The following is a 5882-nucleotide window of genomic DNA, read 5'->3' as shown; positions in this document are numbered from 1 at the left end:
TATCCCTGGGTGGCGCAGCGGTTTGGCGCCTGCCTTTGGCCCAGGGCATGATCCCGGAGACCCGAGATCGAATCCCACATCGGGCTCCCGGTGCATGGAGCCTGCTTCTCCCTCTGCCTGTGTCTCTGCCTCCCTCTCTCTCTCTCTGTAACTATCATAAATAAATAAAAATTAAAAAGAAACAAAACAAAACAAAAAAAACAAAAATAAGTTTCAAGATAGGCCAAGGAAACCATACATACACCCCCAACGATACAAAGATGTAACAATGAAGTTTAAGGGTAGAGGAAAAGCCAAATATGACAATTTACACAAATAATCTATAAAATAAGTCTTTCAATACTAGAAAATAATGAGGAGACCTCATGAATGTAACACACATGGAACAAAGACTAACAGGATGTGGAACTACCCTAAATATCTTCCCAATGACTAACTAAGCCATGAAATGACAGCTCAGGACACCATTAACAGGTAGTTTTTACATACAATATGTACGTAAATTAGAATACTTTTTCCTACTCAATTACCATTTCTTCCTTTTCACCTTTTTCTCTAATTTTCTCTAGCAACATCTTTCCTTTGATTTGACCAGTTGAACTCGAAAGGTTTGGAACCTAAAGTGAATACCAACTCTTACTGGAATAGCACTTGGGAAACACAATCCTAGAAAAGGCAAATTTTAACTTAACTGACTTGACAAAGTTAAGCATCTGTTCTCAATGGGACAATGTCCTTCCTGTTATCACTATGTTAATGGCTTGTCTTGGCTGGATCACATGACCCAGCATGATACTGGCATGCTTTGTGGTGAGGTACTGAGCTATACAGAGCCATTTAAGCTTTCAACAAATACAAAGCATAATTTTAAACCATTTCAATAAAATAAAAAATTGACCTGTTTTGTGTCTTGAATTGGCTTGGAATGTCGTTCATGACAGAAAACATAACAGTTGATTGGTTGTTACTCCATGCTTCAATACTTTCCGCTTTTCAAGTCTCAGCACCTTTTTTGCAGCAATAATGGTATTCTTCATTAGCATCGCCACTGTCATGGGACCAACCCCCCAGACTGGAGTGATGTAATTGGCATTCTTTCTGATTCCTTCAAAATCGACATCTCCAACCAACTTGGCTTTAGACAGGATGGGATCTTGAACTCTATTTATTCCCACATTGATGAGTGCAGCTCCCTCCTTGATTATATCTGCTGTGATCAGATTGAGAATGCCTACAGCAGAGATCACAATTTCTGCAAGAACCGTACATTTCTTCAGTTGCTCCTTGGGAGTGTATTGATGAGATACTGTAACAGTGGCATCACCTCCAGAGTGTTCATGTGCCCCGTGTGTGTGGTAGCATCGCAATGGGCATTCCAACATTTCTTGACCTCTGAGCCACAACCACATTCTTCCTTAGGGTTGGAATGCCAGTCAGTTAATTATTTCTCAGACACCCTATGGTGCCACTGTTAACACATTCACCTGACGTTAATTACATAAAGCCATCAACATTTCTGGAGAAACACCATTGCAGATCTTTCTCTCATCAATGTGCTCTGGAAGAGGCAGCTGAATAAGGAGGCCAGCTAGTTATCATCATTATTTAGTCTATTGATTAAATTCAATAATTCTTCGTCTGAAACTGAAGCTGGTTTCACAGTTATTTCACTGTTGATTGCCACTTCTGAAGCTGGTCTGATTTTGTGGAGGACGTAGGAGTGGCTGGCAGGATTCTCACCAACCAGAACCATGCTCAGGTGTGCCTGTTTGTTGCCCAATACCACCTATTCTTCCACCTCCTGCTGCACTTCCTGCTTGGTTTTCTGGCCAAGTTAGCTTACAGAAATGACAACAGCTTCATTTTGAACCAGTGAGAGATAAAAGGGGCAATGACAGAGGTGGCAGCTCTGCGTGGATGGAGCAGCCAGGGAGCTAATGTGGACACGAGGGAAGCTGTAACCATCACCTACACTGATGTCCATGCCAGGAACCTATTATGCTCTTCTTAAAAATCAATAGCTTTTCATTAATTCTAGGATAAAACACAAAGCTCTTAACCACTTGGCATTTATCTTTAATTCCATCCTGTTCTCTATTATACCCTTGTCACTCCCCTCAGCATAGCACACAGAAATACCTGTTTTTTTTTTTTAATTCTATTTTTTTATTCAGAGAGACACAGAGACACAGGCAGAGGGAGAAGCAGACTCCCTGCAGGAAGCTCGATATGGGATTTGATCCCAGGACCCTGGAATCACACCCTGAGCCGAAAGCAGACACTCAACTGCTAAGCCAACCAGGCATCCCATACTTGTAGTTCTTTAATCTGCCATGTTCTTATGTCACATTTTATTCATTCCAAAGACATTTATTTATTATTTTTTAAAGATTTTTTTTGTGCTTTTTCTAGGCCTATGCCATTCTAAGCTTTATTTTTTTATTTTTTAAGATTTTATTTATTTATTCATGACACACACACACACACACACACAGGCACACACAGACAGAGACATAGGTAGAGGGAGAAGCAGGCTCCCTATGGGGAACCTGATGTGGGACTTAATCCTAGGACCCCGGGATCACAACCTGAGCCAAAGGCAGATGCTCAACCACTGAGCTACCCAGGTGCCCTCTCAAAGACATTTATTGAACAATCACTAAACCAGGCTCTAATCTGCATGCTGCAAAATGAACAAGACCATGTTCCTACCCTAATGGAGTTTACGTTCTGGCAGAGGAGCAGAAAATAAACATGTAGACAAATAATATAATGTAATGACAAAGGCTGTGAGAAAGAAAACAGGGAAATAAAACAGAAAGAGTCTTGGGTAAGAGTCTACTTCAATGAGGAGGTCAAGCAGTTACCATTGACTAATGACACTTGAACTAAGCCCAATGTAGGTGAGTATTCTGGGACAGAACACTCCAAGCTAGAAAAAGCAGCACAAAGGTCCTGTGATGGGAACAAGTTTGTAATGTTCTAGAGATGGAAAGAAGGCCAGTGGTTCCAAGGGCAATAAAGGAAGAGGTAACGTCATGATGCCTTTGGGTGCATCAAAAGAAACCCCAACTCAGATAGACTTAAACCATAAGGAAATTTATGATTTATTATTTTAGGAAGTCTAGAAATAGGTGGGCCCTAAAGCCATGGGATTGAGAGTCAAACAACATCATCAGGATCCAGAACCTTTCCATATTTCTGCCACGTGCTGCTGTCCTTAGTGATTGCTTCATTCTAAGACAAGAAGCAAGATGAATATTACAGCAACCCAGGGTCAAATCCAGCATGACAATATGCAGAAGTAAAAGGGAAGACTTCTGTTCTTGGGACACCCCTCCTGAGGAAAACATTTCTCAAAGCCTCAGCAGATTTTCTCACAACTCTCACTTGCTATATGTCATGGTCTAAATGTTTGTGCTTCCTGAATGCATATGTTAAAATTGAATATACAGGGTGATGATATTAGGAGGTGGTATCTTTGATTTGAGAAGTGATTAGGTCATGAGGGTGGAGCCTTCATGAATGAGATTCGTGTCCTTATAAAAGATCTCAAAAAGCTCCCTCACCCTTTGTACCACACAGCAAGAAATCTGGGACCTGGAAGAAGGCATCTAGATCTTGGACTTCCAGCCTTCAGAACTGTGAGAAAGAAAGTTCTGCTGCTTATAAGGACCCAGTCTGTGGTATTTTGTTATAGCAGCCTCAATAGACTAAGGCACTATATGAGGCTGTATGCTCCTTCCTGAGTTAGCAGGAAGGGAATTGGCACAAACCAGTACCTATATGGGCTAGGTGTTCGGTTGACAACCCATGCTTATGGTAGGCAATGGGGTGGTAGGCAAGGTGGGGCTTGCATGGTAGTGTAAATATTTTGGTGATTGCAATGGAAACATTTGGAGCTTTGAACAGATGAAGGATGGCTAGAGGTGAGATTGTGAGGACCCCTTAAGTTAGGTATTAGGAACATGATGCAGGCATCTGAAGAAGAAAGGAAGATGCAGGTTAGGATGGAGGCAACAGATGTGGAGAGTTCTACTTAGGATATTTTTGGAGTGTAGTATATAGGACTTGCTAATGTAGGAATACTCTAGTGAGGAAAATGAAGAACAAAGAAAACTCCCAGAATTGTGGCCTGAGCAACTAAGTAATAGTGTTCACTGATATGTGGGGGACCCACAGAGGGGTGCATTTTGAGGGGCAGAAGGTTGGTCCAATGCCTGTTAGATATCACCCTGGAGGTACCAGGAAGAGTGCTCCAGATTTGAGTTGGAGCTCAGGCAAGAGAAGGGGATGGGAGATGTTGGATAGTCCCAGTAGCCATGGCATTTATAGCCTGGACACCAGATTAAGTCTGGTGGGGAGACAGTGTCCACAGGGAAAGGATTAGAACCAGGATCCAAGCACTAGGACACTCAAAAAATTACAGGTTAGGAAGAAGAAGAGGGGAGAGCAAATATACACAAGAGAAAAAGCCAGGAGAAAATGAGAGAAAAATCAACCCTCATGAAGGGGATAGCCAACAATGGTTTCAAATGCTGCTGAGATAGCAAGTTCTATGCAAACAAATACTAGGCCAGGGGTTGAGAATTTGAGGCTGCAGGGGATCTCCAAAAGCTTTTCCATGGAGAGATGAAAACAGAATTCTTAATGGGGTGCATTGGGTAGTAAGTGGGAGGTGAGAGATTATATACAATTGCTATCAGTCAGGGTTCAATCAAAGAAGCAGCCCCACTACGCATGATGTGGAATAAAAGGTTAATTGTAAGGAATACCTTGTGGAACTGGGGGAAATGCTGGAAGCAAAGGTCTCAGAGGATGGGAGAAAAGCCACTACTCAGGGTTTGCTGCTAAGCAGTTGAAAAGTCTGGGTGCCTTTGGCTCTGGGTTTAGTTATAGGGCAGCAGTCAGCAGAAGTGCTCTATCCATTGAAACTTCCACCTCCCTACCCCCTTACTGTATGAAACTTCCACCTCCCTACCCCCTTACTGTATGATCCTTTGAAATTCCATTCACCATGGCCTCCCCTAGGAGCCCTTTTGGACCCTCTCAGTGTACCTTGTCTGGCCCTGTTGATCATTTCTATGTGCTTGCATGACCCCGGTGCTAACCTCAGTCACAGAATCTCTCCTGTGGGCATTCCTTGGTACAACTCCTGGCAGTTAGTAGGTGCTTTCAAATGTTTGTATAATTGGCTTGAACTCTGTTTCTCCTGAGGTCCTGAAGACCCTGAGGGAAGGGACTGTGCTCCCTACATATTCTCTGACTCAATACAAGGATGGATAGATGAATGAGTAAATGAGCAGGACCAGCAGAATGAACACAGCTTGAGGGGTCTGAACTTTGTGTGTCCTTTATTTGTTATCCATTCCTTCTTTTACTTATGCTAAATGACCTCCTTGGGGTTTACAGTGCAACCCTCTGCCCAGGCATTTTGGAACTTGTTGAACATGTTCACACATGGCTCCTATTACCCTTTGTGATATTACATATTTTAATCGTTCGTGCTCTGTCATCATTTTCTTCCAAATTATTATCATATGAAAGTCTCTCCCAACACTTTAATTGACCTCCTTGGGATATTTCCAGTTTTGATATGCCTTTCTTAATGTGTAGTAATATTAAATGATATGGCATTAGAGATGCAAATGTATGATAATGTTATGTAAGCTTGAGATTTTGCTTCAGATAAATTATGGGGAGGCTTGTCAAATTGTGTATTAATCATGCTGAATGTATATATTTAACTAAGGCAACCTGTAGGGTACAGCCTGCTTAACGCCCTTCTAACCCTGCAGGAAGCAGAGGTACAGCCCTTAAAATAGAAATAATCTTTCTGCCCATCTAAGATTCCCTGATGGTTGTTCTTTGTACCCAGAGTG

The 5882-nt window shown here is 42.1% G+C and overlaps 1 pseudogene; it reads right to left on the bottom strand.

Annotated features, from left to right (window-relative positions):
- Positions 1–932: 932 nt before the first annotated feature.
- LOC144300274 (bifunctional methylenetetrahydrofolate dehydrogenase/cyclohydrolase, mitochondrial pseudogene) lies at positions 933–5462 on the bottom strand (annotated as a pseudogene).
- Between the last annotated feature and the right edge of the window lie 420 nt (positions 5463–5882).

This window comes from Canis aureus, chromosome 28 (genome assembly GCF_053574225.1).
Source record: "Canis aureus isolate CA01 chromosome 28, VMU_Caureus_v.1.0, whole genome shotgun sequence".
NCBI lineage: Eukaryota > Metazoa > Chordata > Mammalia > Carnivora > Canidae > Canis > Canis aureus.
Note: the sequence above shows the minus strand (reverse complement) of the source record. Positions and strands in the feature narration are given on the sequence as shown.